This window comes from Anser cygnoides, chromosome 4 (assembly GCF_040182565.1).
Source record: "Anser cygnoides isolate HZ-2024a breed goose chromosome 4, Taihu_goose_T2T_genome, whole genome shotgun sequence".
In the NCBI taxonomy this organism is placed as follows: Eukaryota; Metazoa; Chordata; class Aves; order Anseriformes; family Anatidae; genus Anser; species Anser cygnoides.
This window is the reverse complement of record NC_089876.1, coordinates 30,858,400-30,876,764: the sequence shown is the minus strand read 5'-3', so window position 1 is coordinate 30,876,764 and position 18,365 is coordinate 30,858,400. Positions and strand designations below refer to the sequence as shown.

The 18,365-nt window shown below is 43.2% G+C and overlaps 1 protein-coding gene and 1 long non-coding RNA gene across 8 annotated transcripts in view; one reads left to right on the top strand and one right to left on the bottom strand.

The window, feature by feature from the left end:
• LOC136790795 (uncharacterized) overlaps positions 1 to 18,365 on the top strand; it is a 60,836-nt gene that overhangs the window by 20,047 nt on the left and 22,424 nt on the right. Inside the window, exons 3-6 of one of the 6 annotated variants that reach the window (XR_010831391.1) lie at positions 993 to 1,093; positions 2,478 to 2,604; positions 2,827 to 7,719; positions 7,865 to 7,983. This is a non-coding gene — a long non-coding RNA (uncharacterized lncRNA). The remainder of the gene's footprint in view (positions 1 to 992; positions 1,094 to 2,477; positions 2,605 to 2,826; positions 7,720 to 7,864; positions 7,984 to 18,365) is intronic. The other 5 variants (XR_010831390.1, XR_010831389.1, XR_010831394.1 and 2 more) reach the window with 5 other exon arrangements.
• Positions 1 to 18,365, bottom strand: part of BMP2K (BMP2 inducible kinase) — a 104,570-nt gene that overhangs the window by 85,344 nt on the left and 861 nt on the right. The window lies entirely within an intron of this gene.

The following is an 18,365-nucleotide window of genomic DNA, read 5'->3' as shown; positions in this document are numbered from 1 at the left end:
AAGACTTGACACACAGCAAAAACGGTTGAAAAATAGCAATGCTTCGTCTAATCAGCTAATTTACAAGTTTTGTCCGCTCAAAGCTGGAGCAGTTGGGAAGGTAGCAGGCCCACGGCATGTTTGGATACTGAGTTCTAGTAGTGTTTTGCAAAATTCTGTTCTGCAAGTTTCAAACAGGAAGCAGATGACTCGAGAAGTTGAGGCACTGAAAGGAAAGAAAGGGGGAAGGGAGAATGAAGCGATAAACAGCTAATTGCTGTAGAACATGTGCAAATTTAAGTGTGCATCCAAGCAAAACAATGTCACATTTGCACAGGAAATAAAATGGCAGTCAGCTACAGCAGCGCTGCAAAGAAAAATGACATGCATTTTAAGTCTTTTATAAAGAACCATCTATTTGCAATGTTTGAACCTCTGCAAGGATTCACAATTGTTTTATAACTTTTCACAGGAAAGGTATTTGCTTCCTGCCGTAGCTTTAAGATGCTGAAAGACATAGGGCCAGATGCATTTCCTCTGGGGCTTTTTCTAGTTGTCTGTCAGAGAAGCATCTCCATAAACACTTAATACACATCACTTCCTCAGTAATCAAGCCCACATTGGTGAAAACATGAAAAATAAAACAGACTTTTCCATGGAGAAATTATATTTTATGTCAACACCTGAGTGGACAGTACAATTCACTAAATTCTGGAACAAAGTTTGAATTTACAACAACTAGTATCTGAACTAACTCCTCAAACTACAACATGTGGGAGGCAAAAGTACTCAGTCCCAGTAAAAAAAACACTTCAGCTGTTCATGTCATGTTGTGATGTGAATAACATGAAAAAGTGTTTTAGGCCACAGACCTGAGTCTAAAACCTGCTTACATGTGAAATCATTTCAATACTTTCCCCAAACAATTTTGAGTGCAAGCTTCACCATGAAAAGTGAGTCAGAGTAAGTAGTTATCTGTGGTTTTTTCTTTCATGTTTCTTTTCTGCAAGCAGCCAGAACCACTGACTAATCAAAAAGAAATTCTCCCACTGCTCTCAGAGTAGAAGAGGAAATGTAATAACAGGAATGAGACTTTTCATCTCACATTGTCAAGGTAAGGTATGCAGTATGGCTATTCACAGCATGCAGAACTTGATTCCATCATCATCTCACCTGTGAGACATGCTAATTATTTTTCAGAAAGGTTCTCTCTTCAGGATGTGCCCAAGAAACTAGCTCAAATTTCAGCTTCCACATTTCAATGTTGGCAGTTAGAAAAACAAAAGAAAACTTCCTGCTTGTCAGCTGCTAGGGTTTGCTTCAGGGAGACACAAAGTGAACTGCTTTGATTTTTTTTTAAACTGTTTTTTAGGACTAGAACTGCATTTGAAAATACTTTAAGAACGTGACTGACTAAAAATAGGCTTTTTGAGACTGTTCAATAAAGTATAGTGCAGAACTCCCACTCTGAACAAGAAAACCAAAATGATGGAGGTCTTAGGCCTGTTTTGACAGACACTTTTCAGCTGCCCCAGCTGCCCATCAGCTTGGAGAAGGCATGGAAATGCCTCTCTACAAGGGACAGCTGGAAGCAACTGTGGGGGAGAGGGTAGCACTGTTACAGATTAATAACTCAGCTCAGAGCCCAGCCTCAGCCAAGTAATTTAGGATGCTCAAATGATCCTGAGGGACAGAGAGCATTTTCTGCATTGATGGCTGTGGGAGGGCAGAAATGTTACAACCAACAGATGGTTTAATTCACTATAGATAAGTGACTTCATAAGCAATGGTTATGGAAACAGCTACCTCTTGTCTTTCAAAACCAATAAATCGTTTACCATACATGAAGAGCCTTGATGTCATCAGCCACTTTAGAACTAGTTTGATATCTCTGCTTAAAAAAAGCTTAATTCCATAGACTCATGGGTACCTACTAGAAATGACTCTCAGCAAAAGGATTTCTGTCTCTGACCACTCTAACATATGCAAACCTTCATTTCACCAAAAGGACGGTGCACTTTCTCAGCTGGACTGCACACTGCTGGAGTGATCCAAGGGCAAACAGTGGTTTGTATCAGAGGACTTACCATTATCCTGTATTTCCCTCCTCCTTCCAATCTGAGATACCCACATCCTCACATCAATGACTTGAGCATGCTTTTAGAAGTAGCCACGTATCCAAGTAATTTAAGCTAGGGGTATCCCAACTTCCAAGCCATAAGTGTTTTTCTTTCTTCCCCCAAGGAGGAATTTCTTAACTTTCTGCAGTTTATGCTTCCAGGATTCACTTTTAGCTTGTCTTTACCATTGTCAGAGATCTGTATTTAAAATTCCCCAGAAAACTCCCTTAATTATATGATTTCCAGAGCTACAGTTTCAAACAAGGAACAGCTCACATAATACTTGTGGTTTACAGCAAGTGAGTAACACCAAATTGCCACACCTTCTCAGTAGCTTCTCATTTCTGCACTGACTAGAGGTTTTTTTTCCTCTGAAAGCACAAGATTCTCCAAAAATCGCAATGAAAGCTGCATGAGATCTACTGCCATCAAAAAGAGAAGACAATTACCACTCAAAGTAACCCACACCTGCTTGTCTTCCAATTAAAGAACCATTCCCTAGGAGGTAAATACCTTTACCCTTGCACAAGTAAAGCATCCAGTAGCCTCCCCTCCTGCTTTACCTTCCTTTGCATGCAGAAAACTATCAAAATATGATAAACCTTACAGGTGGAAAAATCCAGAAGCATCACAAAGAAAACAAAACAGAAGTAGAGCAATACATTTCCTTACAAGATCGGAAGTAACATATGTTTCTGTGTAAATATATATTTTTTTTTTATTCCAGGTTTTGTGCTTCAGAAGACCATAAAGTAATTTTGCAACCAGAACTCCAGCTCTGATGAGTTTTAAGGACAACCACAGCCTTACTGGAACTGGAAATGAGTGGAAACAAATGGAACAAGACCTGAGTGAGGTGCAGAAGGCTGTGGTATATCCACCTTACCTGCTTTAAGACTAATTCCAATTTCTTTTGACTGGATAAAAATACAGTTCTGATACAAGAAGGAAGGTGAAGAGAAAATACGTGCTGCTTCCTCAGCACCAGAGCTCCTGAGCAAAGCTTTCTGCCTAAGTCTGCACGTTAGGGGGAAGCCAAAATCATCTCCCTCAGTCACTTCTTAGTTGTGTGACTCTTGAGTGCACATACACATTTCGCACTGCTTGCATTGCACATTTACCTCACCTTCACCAGCACAAGGGCCAAAGTACCGTGCAGTGTTCAGCTGAACGGGAGTTCATGGTACTGTGTTGCATGCAAAAGCAAAGTTCTGGTATTAATTTAAATTCCTTAAACTTGATAAACATACCAAGGGGAAGGTCATCTGGGCAGCCATGCACCGATTCTGAGAAGGCGTACAAGAAGGTGTTCCTGAAGGATGTACAATACTTACAAGAGAGCTATATATATATATATTTTTTTTTTTTTTTATAAAAAACACTTCTCTTTTAGAGAGTTAGTATATGACCACTTTCTAACTCTACTGGACCTGGAGGGGGCCCCATGCACACTGGATCTACCTGTCACACAAACACATGGCAGACCTGGCTAGTGACTACAGGCCAGTTTTATACCATGGTCTCTGCATCTGCACCAAGGGAAGGTGGAGAAGAGAAACCCAGGTCAACACACAGCCCTTACACCAAGAGCAGCAGGTGAACACGGAGCTAAGGAGCATGCCCCTCACCACAGATTAATAGTTACGAATTTCCCCTACCCAACCCTACACAGCCATGCCTGAAGCCTTGGGAAGCTCCAAAGAGGAGGTACTTCCCAGCCATAAGCCTCATACTGGCCAGTTTGTAGATTCACATGTGACCATCACTCCTGCTACACAAAACAAAACAAGCATGAAATTGCTCCTCCCTACTCTATGGGTGTGGGTAGAAGGTAAAACCCAATTCCTTCCAAGCACAGCCACTCTCAGACAAGCTCTGGCCCCAGCAATACAACCCCGTGATATGCTATTGGTAGAAGACACTAGGATTTCATAATGAAGGAATATTTCCCCTGTTCTCAAACCCAGACCCACTCCACTGACAAAAGGGACTGGCACAACACTCCACCTCACCAGTGGTCTCTCATTGACAGACTGATGTGAACAACAAAGTCATTTCTAGAGAAGCCTGAGACACTGGTTAAGAGAAACTCCCAGGATTCTGTGAAATGCTAAGCCTATTACTCAGCAACCATGAAAAGAAACTGGTCTCTGATCCAGCTGCTGGGAGCAAAATGACGTCTTCTCATCTAGTTCAGCCAGCCACACAATGTTTTTTTGTTCTGCGCCTTGGAGAACAAATACTAACACCACAGTCCGGGAAGAAATGCCACAACATCTGTACAAACTCACATCTCTGGAGGAGGAAGAACAGGCCAGCCTGACACTCTGCATTTTAACAGACCCTCCTTAAAATAAGAGCTCACACTTGTATTGTGCAACACCATTTCCTATTACTTGTCAGGGGTATGTGCCCTGTGGCCCAGGAAGCACTGTTTCCTAGTCTTCCCAATTTTTTGTCAGCTTTAGCAGGGATATGGAGAGCTAAAAAACAAAACAAACGAACAAAAAAACACAAAACAACCATTTTCCTGCTTTTGCATCTCAGGAAAACCCTGGCAGGTCAAGGTCTGCAGGCATGTGAGAGTCCGTCAACACAGCGCTGTCTGGAAAGCAGCAGCTGGTGTCAGTTATGTCCTAGGAACTCCGTAGGGAGGGTACAGACAAGGACAGGGCAGTATTCCCTTCCTGCCTGGGACCTGGTTGTCTCCCGTTCTCAGCAAGCAAAAGGAACAGACTAGGTGAAAATAATTTAATCAAAGTGCAAGAATTAATAGAAAAACAGTTATTAATCCCCGTCCAGATGGAAAAGCATACTTAACAAGTTGCCAGAAGGGGGTCTTACCCTACTCCAGTACTGTTGAGTACTTGTACAGGAAATCCAGATTATATATTTCTTTCATGGAACAAAAATAGAGATCATGCCTCTTAAACCTGACAGTAGGCCAAGAGGCCTGCATGTACCACAGACACAGGATTAAAACCAAGTATGACATGAAAACGCAGGAGCTCAGCTAGGTACTGGCAAGGAAAAGGTACTACATTGTGCTCAAATAAGGGGGACCAGTCACTCCACTATTTTGCAAGAAGTGCTCCAGGGGTTAGAGTATATCTCAGGCTGGACATGAGTCAACTGTTTCGTGTTCTGAGACATCAAGTAGGGCTGTATTTAATAAGAGAGGAAGTTGCAAGACGTGTGAAATAACCTTTCCCTTCTACTCCATATCCCCAGGAGTGCTGTGTCCAGTTAACCTATCACACTTTTCAAGGTGTGGACAAACGAATCACACGTCTCAAAACCATATTGCCTTTGAGTATGAACTGAATGGGGGGTGTAGTTTAGCCCAGAAAATAGAACAGAGTCAGGACCTGGCCCTTTAGTTACAAAAAGGGCAAGGGGAAGAGACAGCCTGTGCACCCAGGTTCCCTTTAATCTGGGCAAATCAGGGTGTACCTAAATTACAGCAAATGAAATGTAGGTTAAACATCACAGACAAATTTTGTAGCTGCAAGGATAATTAAGTATCAAATGAAGTGCCTAGGGAGATAGCCATGTTTCCAGCACAGGGAGGCTTTAGAACAGGTTAGACTAACAGGTGGAGTTAATCTTGCTCTGGAAAAGAAGCAGGATGAACTTGAGAGATCCCTTTGAGACTTATCTTGTGGTCTGGAGCTAACACAGAGGATGGCAAGCAGCTTCAGTTCCTCCTTTCTTCTAGAAGGGATAATGGTGAAATTATGTTTTTAGCATCTTGTTAGCAGTCCCATACCCCCCTATCCATGGGGAGTCCAACCTCCCCCTCCCACTGGCTCAAGGGAAAGGATATTAGTTTTAGGTTACTTCACATGCTCCACTCAGTCCCTTTTTCCACTGCTCCCTCTCTCCTTCCCTCAGGATTTAACCACATCACCACCTACCAGCTGACACGCAAACTCCTGCATGTCTAACAGGTTACATATCCCATATCCTTGTTAGCAGCCTGCTCAGTTTTGCAATTCACTGCTTCCATTTCAGGCTGGAGCAAACCATTGTGCCTGACTGTTGAAACATTACATGTCCACTGGTATTAGTTTACAAAATAAGGATGCAACTTATTCTACACCAAGTTGCTCAGCTAGACAGCAGATCAGCAACACTATCGGGCCTATTTTCTGCTTTCCAACTGCCACTCAAATTGTGATCTGCTCAAATGCCACACAGCTTTTCACAAGGGCTGGAAAACAGACTTGTGCTTTGGTAGCAAAAGCCAGAGTGCAGAACCTTGCTCAAGGATAGCTTCCTCTTTCCTAAGTGAGTTGCATTTATTATCAGTTGGTGGTTTTCAGTGTTTCTGTTCCTGCTCTGGAAGTTGCCCTTCCTCAACACTCTGTGGTCAGGCTGTGTTTGGTGCCTGATAACAGCCTTAGAGACAGCTGCTGCAAAGGCAGGGGGAAGCACATATAAACAAAATGGGTGTGCATTTTCAACAGCTGCTTTCTGAGAAGGTTCCTGAAGCCTTATGTACAGCAAGCACTTTGTATGCAGCTAGAGACTGTCCTTTTTCAGCCATGTTGTCTGACAAAACAGTCGTCCCATCTCCATCTGGCTCAACTGTTCCATAACATCAGATGGCACTGCAGCAGAAGCCCTCTCACTTCAAGTGGTAATGGACCAACTCTAAGTGATCCAAGATGTAGCACTCCTGCCAGCTTCTAGGTCCTTTTTGATCAAGGCCTTATCACCCCCTTGAAGATGGGTGTCTAACCACCTGCAGTCACCTCTTCTGCCCACCAAGACAGTGACATCCACACTAACCATGATTCCTTAGTAACATAGCATTTCTGCTCATGCTTTGATTTACATGCTAAGGATCATGAGAAATTATTCTAGCAAAATCCCGTGGCAGTTCTATCTTTCTGTCCCCACAAAATTTGCCAGTTTCTTTTGAAGCTAGCTTTAGTGATGGATTACCTATGACCAACCATTCCAATCTCCCAGTCCCACAGAGTAGTTCTGCCAGCTGTTGCTTCTTCCTTGTGGTATTGTTTCTCCTGAGGTTTCCTAATCTGGGAACCCTAATCCTTCAGGAAAAACAGTAGGTTGTCCCTATAAACAGGTGTATAAAGGTGTGTTAACTTTAAGGCAGACAACACTGCAGAGAAAATCACTTGCATTTACAGTGTGAAGCCTGCAAGACAAGTTTTCCTTTAACCTACCACCTGATAAGCAGAGAGCTGTAACACTGCTGTCAGAGATCCCTAAAGCAAGGGCTATAAAGAACTAGGATTTGGCAAGAGCTTCTGTCATTTGCAAGACTGCCTCTTTGATCCTCCTTACGCTTCTGTAAGGATGCCAACATCTCTGCCAAACAGAGCAACAGAGCTGCTGCATCAAGGCAATCTCCTCACTTTCTTTTTTCCTCTGCCTTTTTTTTTTTTTTTGCTTGGTAACATTTCATTTCATACAGCAAGAAAATCCCCACACCTCCCTCTACTATCTATACCTCTTCATTGCAGCATTTCTGTTTAATCTCTTGAGAATCCTTGCTCAAAGGAGTGAGGACTAGGAGGACAAGACACTCCTTCGCAAGTTGGGCTATGTCCACACTGCCAGCTGCGCCTCTGACCAGTCATGAAACTGAGTAAGTTATTATTTCCCTTGCTCTGCCTTAGGCTGGGAGCTCAACAAAATCAGACTTGGTTACCATTTATTTGCCTAGCACATTGCCTATTAACATTTCCCTGAAGCAAATCAAATGAGTAACCCAGACTACTATCTCGCTTTAGGGGCTGCACAGACAATCTCCCGGACTCCATGGAAGCAAAAGGCGCTGATGAACTGCGATATTTCATCTCCAGTATATGTGCTTCAGTCCAGACAGTGGTTGTTCCATGCCATGGTAAAGGTATTTCCTCTTATTTCTCACTGTATTTTCAGTACCACACCACGCTGCGCAACAACTGAAAAATAACTACCAAGTCAAGTAGGAACTTTGTCCTGAGGAGTCAGCCATCTCCAAGGCCAGACTCCGCTATGTCAAAAGTCCTGGCAAAGCTGACTAGTCTCTGCCAGTGGTTCACATTCATATACTGCCAATATCAGTCTAACATAAAGCAACGATTAAAGGCACATCAGTGCAAGCAATGTTAGTAAGTTTTTCCTCTAGTAGCCTTCAGATTTCGGAGCCCTTAAGGAAAGCAGCCACCACATTTTTTTTTAAGCCTTTTTAAACTTGTTTCTTTCTAGCAGTAGCTAGAATTTTCCTTTGAGTGTATGAGTGCAGAAGGTTAGTCTGAGAAAAGCACTGAGCGCTCGAGGACTATACAATGATATGCAAGTACTTGCAATTATCACTTAAACCATTTGAAGTGCAAGAGCCCCTTAAGTCGTGTAACAAAACCAACATACTTATTCCACTGACATACATCCAATACTTTAACTCAGTGTTTTTCAAATATGTCAATATTGAGAGTATGAAAGTACTGATGGAATACATAGTGAAAAACAATTTTGCTTGAGACTCTTTTTACATCATAGATGAAAGCACAGAGGGAGATAAAAATATATGTAGAACTAGTATGCAAGCTTTCACTTACAATTATGATCAAATCAGCAAATCCTCTTGCTCCTTATGCTTCACCAGACTTTTTAAAAGGAACAAGCTATATCCAAACTACTGAACTATACTTATCTGGAGAGCATGAAATCGGAGCTTCCCAACATGAGCCTTTACAGTTAACATCCACCACATAATTAGTACTTTCTTTGAGAACATGTGTTTTTAAGTGGGAACATCTTGGGAACCTTGAATAGGTATTTTTAGCTTCAAAAAACAGTGTTTGGCCACACTAAGCAATGTCTTTGTTCTGTGTTGGTATAACAGCCAGTACAACAAACGGGGTCTTGGTTCAGAAGCAGAGCTCCTGTTAACTGTCACAGTATTTGTTTTTAAGCGCTTCCACTGTGTGCAGATGACATCCCTCCTAGACGATTGTGCATTTTAGATGGCTCTTGATTATTTCCTCATTAGGGCCAAATGGAGCCCTTTTGTGTAGAAATATTTAACATCAAAAGTGGCCTTCAGGACAGATACAGTGTTAAGCTCCCCTTCACTCAATGCCTGTGGTAGACTTTTAGTATTTCAGTGCAGCAGTTGGTAGCATATTTTTGAAGAGAATTTGAGAGGGAAAGCAAGTTACATATATTTTGACATGTTGACAATGACCAAGAGAACGGGCCTGAGAGATCATACCAGGTCCAACAGTTCCCTGTTTGCATTTGACCTTAAATTCCAGGTTCCCATGGCTATCTGTATTTAATGGGTTTCTCTCCTAGTTGTTTTATTCTTTGTGTAGTCATTTACATCAGTGCAAAGACAAAAAACTAAGTGGATCAGAGTGCTAATGTCCTGCATGCACTCACTTAACCCTGCTGTCCTGCATAGTCATCTGTCCTGTTCTCATTCTCCACCTGTATCCGACATAAGACTTAAGAACATCGAACAAAGGAAAAGCCTTTATTCCCCACAGCACAAGGAAGAAATTATGTTGCTTTGCATCATGACCAGATCATGCCAGTGGAAAGCATTTGCATAAAGGGAGGACAAAAGACCCCCGCAACATTATAGCCCCTTTTGAGCAGGTTGAAATGACAGCATAAGGTGTTGTGGAAGCTCAGGCCTACAGCACATAGTTTGTAGCTGGAAACCAATATCATTGACTGGGCTGACTGTGGGAAGAACCTCACTAAACACAAAAAACAACTTAGGACCCCTGACCTCTAAGATACAGTTCTCCCTCAGTCATGATTAGGCTTGGACAGACAGAGCATCAGCTTGGTCTGTTTGGTTCAACAGCACTAGCAGGCTCCATCAGCTACCCAACAGCTCATCTCCCTTGCAACCGAGAAGCAAGTTTCTTGAAGGGCAAGAGAGCCCTTGCTCTTTAGTTTGTACAGGCATGACCCTCCACTGTCTTTGGTTCAGAATACAATTTCAAGCTAATATAAGTAGAAATTCGGGTAAAATGCAGAGTAGATAGACATGGAGAAGGAAAGGTGCTGGTCATTACTGAAATACATGACAATAACTGAGAAGGAAGAGCTACTCTGCTTTCACCCCACACTTCAAAAACAGTTCAACTTATATTCGAGTAGCAGGAATTTGTACAGTGAAATTAAAAACCTAATATAGCTTTAATATTGGGATGCTCTTCACGCAAATGTTGTGATAGAGGGAGACAAACCCAAGCTTTCCCTTCACTTTTGAAACAGCAAAAAAATTAAGGGTGAGATTAGAGATAGACTGAGTGTTTCCCCCTTGAGACCCTACACCTCAAATGGAAATCCTAAGTGTTAGACAGGGCCAAATTATTTCTCCTGACAGATCCCATCCAAAAGTCTTTTTGCCCTATGCTTTGATGCATCTGATAATTTCAGAGTAGCAACTACTCCATTTCATTATGAGAACGAAATGCTTCCTGATACTAAAATTCTAAAAACTGAGGGCAATAACTTGTCCCACCTCTTCCCTCAAAAACAAAACAAAAAAAACTAACAGCCTTACTTTTGACCAACTACTTGCCCTTTCAACACAAGTCATCTGATTCTATTCACTCATTTATCCCTTATTTGATAAGCAGCCTGCTCTTACAGGCTCAGCTACAGTAAGATATATAGTTGGTTGTCCTCAGACAATAGGACCAACATGAAATCCTGCCTGGCTAAGTACGCACAATCTCTACCCATAAAACATCCTTCCGATCCTTTTGTCCCAAAGCAGATTCTTCACTTGGAGCCATTTCAGCATTACAAAACACCTTGCTTTACCCATTGTGGAAACAATGCACACAAACCGTACAATCGGCATATTTCAACCTTTTAATGGATCTAGTACACATCAACCACATATTGCCTGTTCTAAGTCCTGGATCCTGGGGATATGAAGCATGTCTCTAAGAGTGCATAAGACAGCTCACCGTGAGAGAATCTAAGCAGCAGCTTAATGTTAGGCATGTATGTGAACCTGGAAAATGGAAGCCTTACTCAGCTCACCAGCACTGGAGCAGCCTTTCAGCAATAATGCTCCCTTGGCACTCTAGAGCAGCTCGTGTCAGTGAAGCGCTGCAAGCTGAATTACACAGGGTTTGTTTTCAGACAGGTGGCAGAGCTGGGAAGCCAGAAATCTTCCAGGCATAACTCTGATTAACTTCTGCACCCATTTCCAAAGTGAACTGTCATTTCCCCGCTGGTAAGTTTTCATCTGGGCTGTTGATGACAAGCCATCAAAGCATCCAGCCAATTCCACTCACATAACCAGTTATATGACCAACAGGGAGAGAACAACAGCTAGACCTGAAAAGGCTTTTGGTCTCCTGCTGTGCTTAGATTATGATTTAATGCTGAAAAGTTGGCATGGTAACCAAATGCTTGGCAACAAAACATCATGGCCAAGGAACAGGCCCAGAACAGGGCCAAATAAAAGCACTGCCCAACTCTTTGCGGGCAGATCTGTGCCCTACATACACTTGTTGTCAGTGCTTCTGTATGAGCAAGGATTACATCACAAGGAAGCATTATTAATAACCTGGGCAAGTCTGCAGTAAGTGAATAGCGAGAGTTCTCTGAAACACTCAAAACAGACCCTGGCACCTCGTTCAGGCTCCTTTTGCTTCATCCGCTGATTGCAAGGTTGCCAGGAGACAGTCTTGCTCCACACCAGGGCTTGCCATGAAGTGCCATTGTGCTTTCACTGTCCCCCTCCTCCTCTGTCCTCCTCTTGCTCCCCTCAATGACAGGAGCCTGGCAATGCCCTGGTTCTCCTTTCTGACACAATAATCTCTTTTGATTTTGGAGTACTCAAAAGCTTTTTGCTTTTTCCACAACAACCTACCAAGCAAAACCCCGAACCCACACAAATCCAGATTTGCATGCATAGGCTGGAAAAGGGATGCAAGCACTTTAAAAGATGGGTCTGACCTGAGGGGAAATTAGTGAGTTAAACTGAAGGGCCCTGTGTCAGACAGATCAAAGACTCCTCATAGGCTCTGTAAGCACTGTGGCTACACCTTCTGAAATGTAACATATGAACATTTACACGCCTCACAAGTGCATACAAGATACATTACCCTTATTTGTTCTGGGAACCTTTTATAGCCCACTAGAGCACATCCTTGGCTATTTAAATGCCCCCAGGCTTTTGTTTCATCATGCAGGGCTTCAAAAACTCCACTTGCCTTCAGGTATCAGCAAGTCGAGTCCCGAGTGCATCAGAACATAAGCCACTCATTCTTCAGCCTTCATCAGGTCAAGTGCTTTCCTTATACTTCTGCAAAGGAAGCCTTCTGCACATGGACTCAGTATGAGCCACTGAGTATGGTGTCTCCTTCCCCAGCCTGCAGGCGCCAGTGCGATCTCTTAGTTCATAGAGCTGTGCTGTTAAGCAGATAAGAGAAGTTAAAGGCTAATCAGTTCCAGAGTTGCTTTGCCAAGTACTGTGAGCCAAGGATCAGTTTGTGCTGCCATTTAGCGTAGCCTTTCATTGTCAAAACAGAAACTGAAAGGTGGCAGCTAAGGAGGAGATCCCTGTGGTAACAGAGACCTTTTCTCAGCAGCACAAGCCTCTAAAAGAATGGCATGGCTAATACATAGCTAGACAACATAGTGCTTTAGCTTCCTCAAGGGTCTTGAAAAGCTGCCAGAAGTTGAGTGAAGATTTTTAGTGCTCCATTTGCAGAGACTTAATCACACAGCCTGTTCCTGCACCTGTGGGGAAAGCATTTCATTTACATGTTATTCTCCAGTGCAGTAACCACTCTTTCTGAATGAAAATTCCTTCACTGCTTGCGAGCAAACTAAACTGAGTCTGTTATCACCATCAATCCCAATACTTGTGCTCATTCCAGCATTCCTGCTTGCCATTCCACTCTTCACCACTCCCTGACAACTGTTTCCCTCACTCATGTCAGTTTCCCAGAGGCTCCCAGGCACACAGGACTTCTTCCCCAGCCACATCATTGAACCTGGACAAAGTGACAAGAAAAATACTTTTAACCAGTCAGGCTTATTATAACCATTCAGTGTCATTTTACCAGAGCTTCACTCTTTTGTTTCCAATTCACTCCTTCACTATGGGACACATTCCCCTTTCTTCCCTCCCATCACTACAAGCAGTGACTAATGAGTTGCAGTGCTACAGTTGAGACTCCACAGTTGAAAATGACACTGAAAAATAAAGCATCAACTTCACTGTTGTCATCTTGCACAATCAGAGCAAAGTAGCTGTGTTGAGAGCAGAGAGGTGTGAGGCAGAAGAGTGGATTTTCTACCAGCAACCCCAGCTCTGAGCCTCGCAAGCTGAAGATAAGCTGCTCTCTTGCATGAAGCTGAACAGGAATTTCATACAAGTCATGCCACAGGATGAATAACTCCCCGGCGTGCTAGGTGATACAGTCAGCAGCCAAGCAGTGCTTGCAGTGCACATCCAAGAAAGGTACATGAGTATCACCAGGCTTCTCATCACACCCACTCCCACCATGCAGTCATAATGACCATGTTAGGAAACAAATTACCCATGCTCATAAGCCTCACTGGGATAGCTAATTTGTTTGCAGGGCCCCACAGGGTAACAGCAGCAGGTCATGGTTAATCTGAATTTATTTGCCAGCTCCTCTTTTCCTCTGAAGCTGTACTACATACAGAAATCATTCAAATGTACCAGAAGCGTAGCACAGGCCCAGTGTAGACAAACTACACATTTCCCAGTGTATGGAAGGGTTATGTTTGCCTGTCACTGCCTGCCCATCCTTTTCCTTTTGTCTTTGATTCAAGATACAAGCCACACACTGACCAGCACGTGGACAGTCACTGAAGAGAGTACAAGGAGGTTCACAAGCACACAGACATACAGCTGAGGCTTTGTTCTGGTCATGTTTACTTGCAAGGCAAACACTTAAGCATTGTTTCTGTTGGACAAATTGTAACTGTCCAGCAAGGAGAGATCTAGTTCCAGCTGGTTAGAGCTGTTTTTATTTCTTACCTCCTCCTCCTCCCTCTTCAATAACCCCTGAATCCAGCTTATCCACAGGAAAATAAGTACAAGCTGCCCATTGGCTTCTTTCCCACTTCAAATTGACACTGAGCTAACCCCAGTCCATACCAATACTTCAAGTAGAGGAAACATACTTTATTAAGTGTAGCTTGAAAGGTCAACCCAAAATTGACTGATGTCTCCAAGACAAAGATCCTGCACTTCTGTTAATATTAGGAGCAGTGAAGAGCGAGATGCCCTTTCATAGTCCCCACTGAAGTGCTCTCAGCTTGTCACACAGCACTGGACACACGGAAGTTTAATACCATTGGAACATAGCTACATGAACCTCAGAGCTATTACCTAATAACTTTTTGCCTTGTATAGTACCTGACGCAACAAACAGCGATCATCCACTGTGCAACACCAAACATCACAAAGCCAGTCTCAGGAGATGACCAGGAGAACAGTACCATCAGAACAAAGCCTCTCATTTTCTCTGTTGAATGCATCACAGAAAAGTAATAGAAGAATGCCACTGTTTGATTTCTATATTCTTTCCAACAATTTACATTTTTAAAGACAACTTATTCCTTTAGAAGGACATTAATACTCAATCACAGCAGAAGAAACACCAATCTCAAGAAGTACAGTCTTCACAGGGAAGAAGCAGCAGAAGCAGACTGGTATAAAGGGACACCAGATGTGTTTTAGGGCTGCAAAGAGAACCCTGTTGTCCAGTAACACAGAGCCAAAGTGACATTTTGAGTTACTTAACCTGAAGCCCTGCTCTTTAAGACATCTGTGCCATATGAAACCCATCCCAAAAGATGCTCATTAGCTTCACTGTTATGTCAAGAAGGCGGTTTCAAAATCTCTCCCATGAACCAGTCGTGTCATCTAGTACTTTAAGGACTGAACTCAACCATCAGTTCCCATTCGTAGTTTTAGTTGACAGGACTGCAGCTCAGGCCCTCTAAGAGCAGCAAGATCAAATGCATTGGGGAAAAAAATGCAATTGCATGGAACATCACCAGGGAAAGTTGTTTCTTAGTATATCTGAGGGTAAGACCTACACAAAGAATCAGCAATTGGTTCCACATATCTGTCAAAGGCAGATGCAGAATCCTGAGGGCACAGAGAGCCTGTGCCACCAGAGTCAAGTCTGAAACCCATTTTCCAAATTATCCTAATTTTGTCATATAACATTTGGTAATGAAAGTACAATTTTTTTTCCCCCTTCTCTAATTAGTAACCAATGTTCCCTTACCATAGTAAGGAAATGCCTCCAAGTAGCCAGAGACACAGGGGAGTCTTGCAGAGTGTAGTTAAAAGGCAAGTTTGCTCTATCATCATGAACCCTGGCCTACAACTCCTGGCCAAACAGTAGGACTGGCAGCTAAGTGCACAATAAACATACATATAGTTTGTGTTTGTATGCATGATTAAAGAAGCACATTTCAAGGGCTATAAAGCATGTTACAGAATCCAAAGTAACAAACTGAACGTAAGCCATGAAGTTCTTGATTTATTAACCCCACCTCCACATCATTATTCAAATCAAGTCAGAGAAAGCAGACAAAATGCACAGCATTTTATGTGCTTCTTTCAACTTCTTTCCATGACCATGTTGTGTGAGAATTCAGAGCTTGCTGAACCAGACATAAGTTTTCACCTTTAGAGGAAACCTCTCTTTGTTCTTCTGGGCCCTGAGGAGGGATGGCAAGCTCAACTTCTAGTAGTGTGAGGCTAGCTCACAATAGCAGATCTCATGACTGTCCCTCTAGCCTGTTCCTCCCTTTATGAAGAATTCTGTAGATAAACTTCACTTTATCAAAAGGGAGGAAGTTACTGCCGGATACAGAGAGTCAGGAAGGTCAGCAGCCCACTGCACAGCAAAACAGCTTTAGAGGAACAGTCCTTTTTCCATGCAGATAGAAAAACAGGACAACCATTTGAGTGCCATGCCACTAATTCAGCCTGGACTAGGGTCACCACTCCAGCCGTTTTAATTGCAAGAGCCTTCCCTTGCAAGGGAGAAGAGTAAACAATTTAAGCTTTCTGATGGCTGGAGATGACAGGAGTGATAATCCCCAAAATTAAAGGCAGGCATTCTGTACTTCAGTGTAGCAGGTACCAAGCCCTTCCCTCTGCCCCGAGCTCCCCATATAACCTTGGTTGGGCATTATGCTCAGGCATAGCGGTCAGCCAAGAACATGGTGCCCAGCTGATAAGTGCTGGTCTGGTCAGGTTATCAAACAGTAAGGCAGCGAAGGAGAGCACCGTACGCCCAGAAGGAGTCCGACAGTTGTTTCAAGACTCACTTGGGCTATCTTTAGAGGGACACTTGCAAAATGAAGCTGATTCACAAGAACATAACTGGAATATTCTTTCCACAAGTGCTCTGCTCAATCCTCCTGTCTTGTTCAAGTGGAATATCTGAGGGCAAGTGATAGCACCTCCCCATCTCAGGCTGCAAAGCCCTGTATAACTTAATCTCAGCTATGGCTGTGACAGCTGGCCAAGCTATTGCTGCAGAAAGCACACAACTCCTGTCCTAGGCTCAGAGTCACCTGCCCAGAAGGGGGCTTCACACTGATGCATAGTTTCTTCCTGGGGGATGAGTTGGCCTAGATGAGGCATCTTTTTGTGGGCTTTTCCCTTTTGAAGGGGGGAAAAATATCAGTGCTTTGTAATCATTTATTTAACAATATAAGTCTGAGCTCATAAGTTCTCTAAAATGGATTTCAACAAAATGTTAATTTTCTTTGACCACAGGAAAAAGATTCCACTGCTATTCCTTCAAAAATCATTTAAATACATAAGAGGTAACGCATCTTCTTTTTTGGTTGATTAACACTCTTAAACTGCTGTTGATATTACAGTGCTAGTTTGACATTAGAATGTTAATAATATATAGAAAAAACAACAGGCCTTTAACAAACACAATGAAACCACTTTCTTTGGAAAAGCGCTATTTCTTTACTAATAGAAAACAGTGCCCCTGAGCTTCGATGAAGTTCCTGCACATCCAGAGCCTATGACAAATAGAATAGAAACAGACAAAAAAATGGCTTCTCCAAGAAGACCCTAATGCAGATGACAGCAACAGCCAGTGATCACTGTCACTTCCCACCACCCTTGGCACAGGATTCCCAGGCTCTCTGGGCAGGCCATTAGCTCTAGGCAGGCTGCTTTACCTCTGCAAACTGCTGTACAGAGGCTCAGCCTTGCAAGTGTACTATGCAAATGATCACTGTACCCAGGCACACTCTGTACCAGTGCCTAGTGTCTGCATGGTGGCACCTGCCTATCCGAAGCACAGCAGAGAATTTAAGATAACAAATACCAGGAGACCTATGGTGTACCAAGCGCTCTCTCCCTGTTGTCATAGAAGGAAACCACCACAACCCAAGCAGATGCTCATAGCAGAGCACCACAACCCATACACAAAGTGCTGCTGCTCCAAGGAACTTTACATCGCGCACAGCCATCCTCAGGGTGGCACAGATGCATCCTGGGAGATATTAAGGGTGGCAACACCACAAGGCCGTCAAGGTAGCTAGAACCAACTTGGTTCAGCTGCTAAGCAAATGACATTGGGGAAAAAAAGCAAAGCCTTCCAGCAGTTACTGTCCCCTGTTAACCACCTCACTTCTACAGGGGTGAAGGGTTGGAACAAGCAAACAATTGCAAGTGCCTCACAGAGTCTGCACACAGCACACCTCCCTGTACTGAGAAGTAGAAAGTGGTTTGCTCAAGCCCAGCATACTACAACCCATGCTCTTTGCTGGCTGGCAGGCACAGAGCTGGTTCCTCTGTAGTAACAGAAGGCAGGTGGATCAGGATCTTGTTTACAAGGAGCAGCCACCTGAGTGAACAGAACAACTTAAACCCCATAAGGTGGGAGCACTTAAATTATCCTGGACAGTACCACACTACGTGTCTCCCAGCCCAGGCCTTAGTCTCATTTACTTACATCTGCTATTTTCTGTGTGAGTGCTCCAGTTCATGGTTTGCCTCTTCATTTTATGGTTTAATGCTGTAGGATTAAAGTCCTCTGGGACTGGATCACCTTAAAGGATTAAGTCTGAATGTCTTCACACAACCAACAACTTGCCACCTGGCAAGATGCCTTACATCTGCATATTCTGATAAGATAAGGAGACATCAAAGGTGTAACTAACTGCCAATAGCCTCTCCAGGCTCCTTTAACTCTGTCCCTGAAGCATTGTTACTTTGAAGTACAAGTCATTTACTCC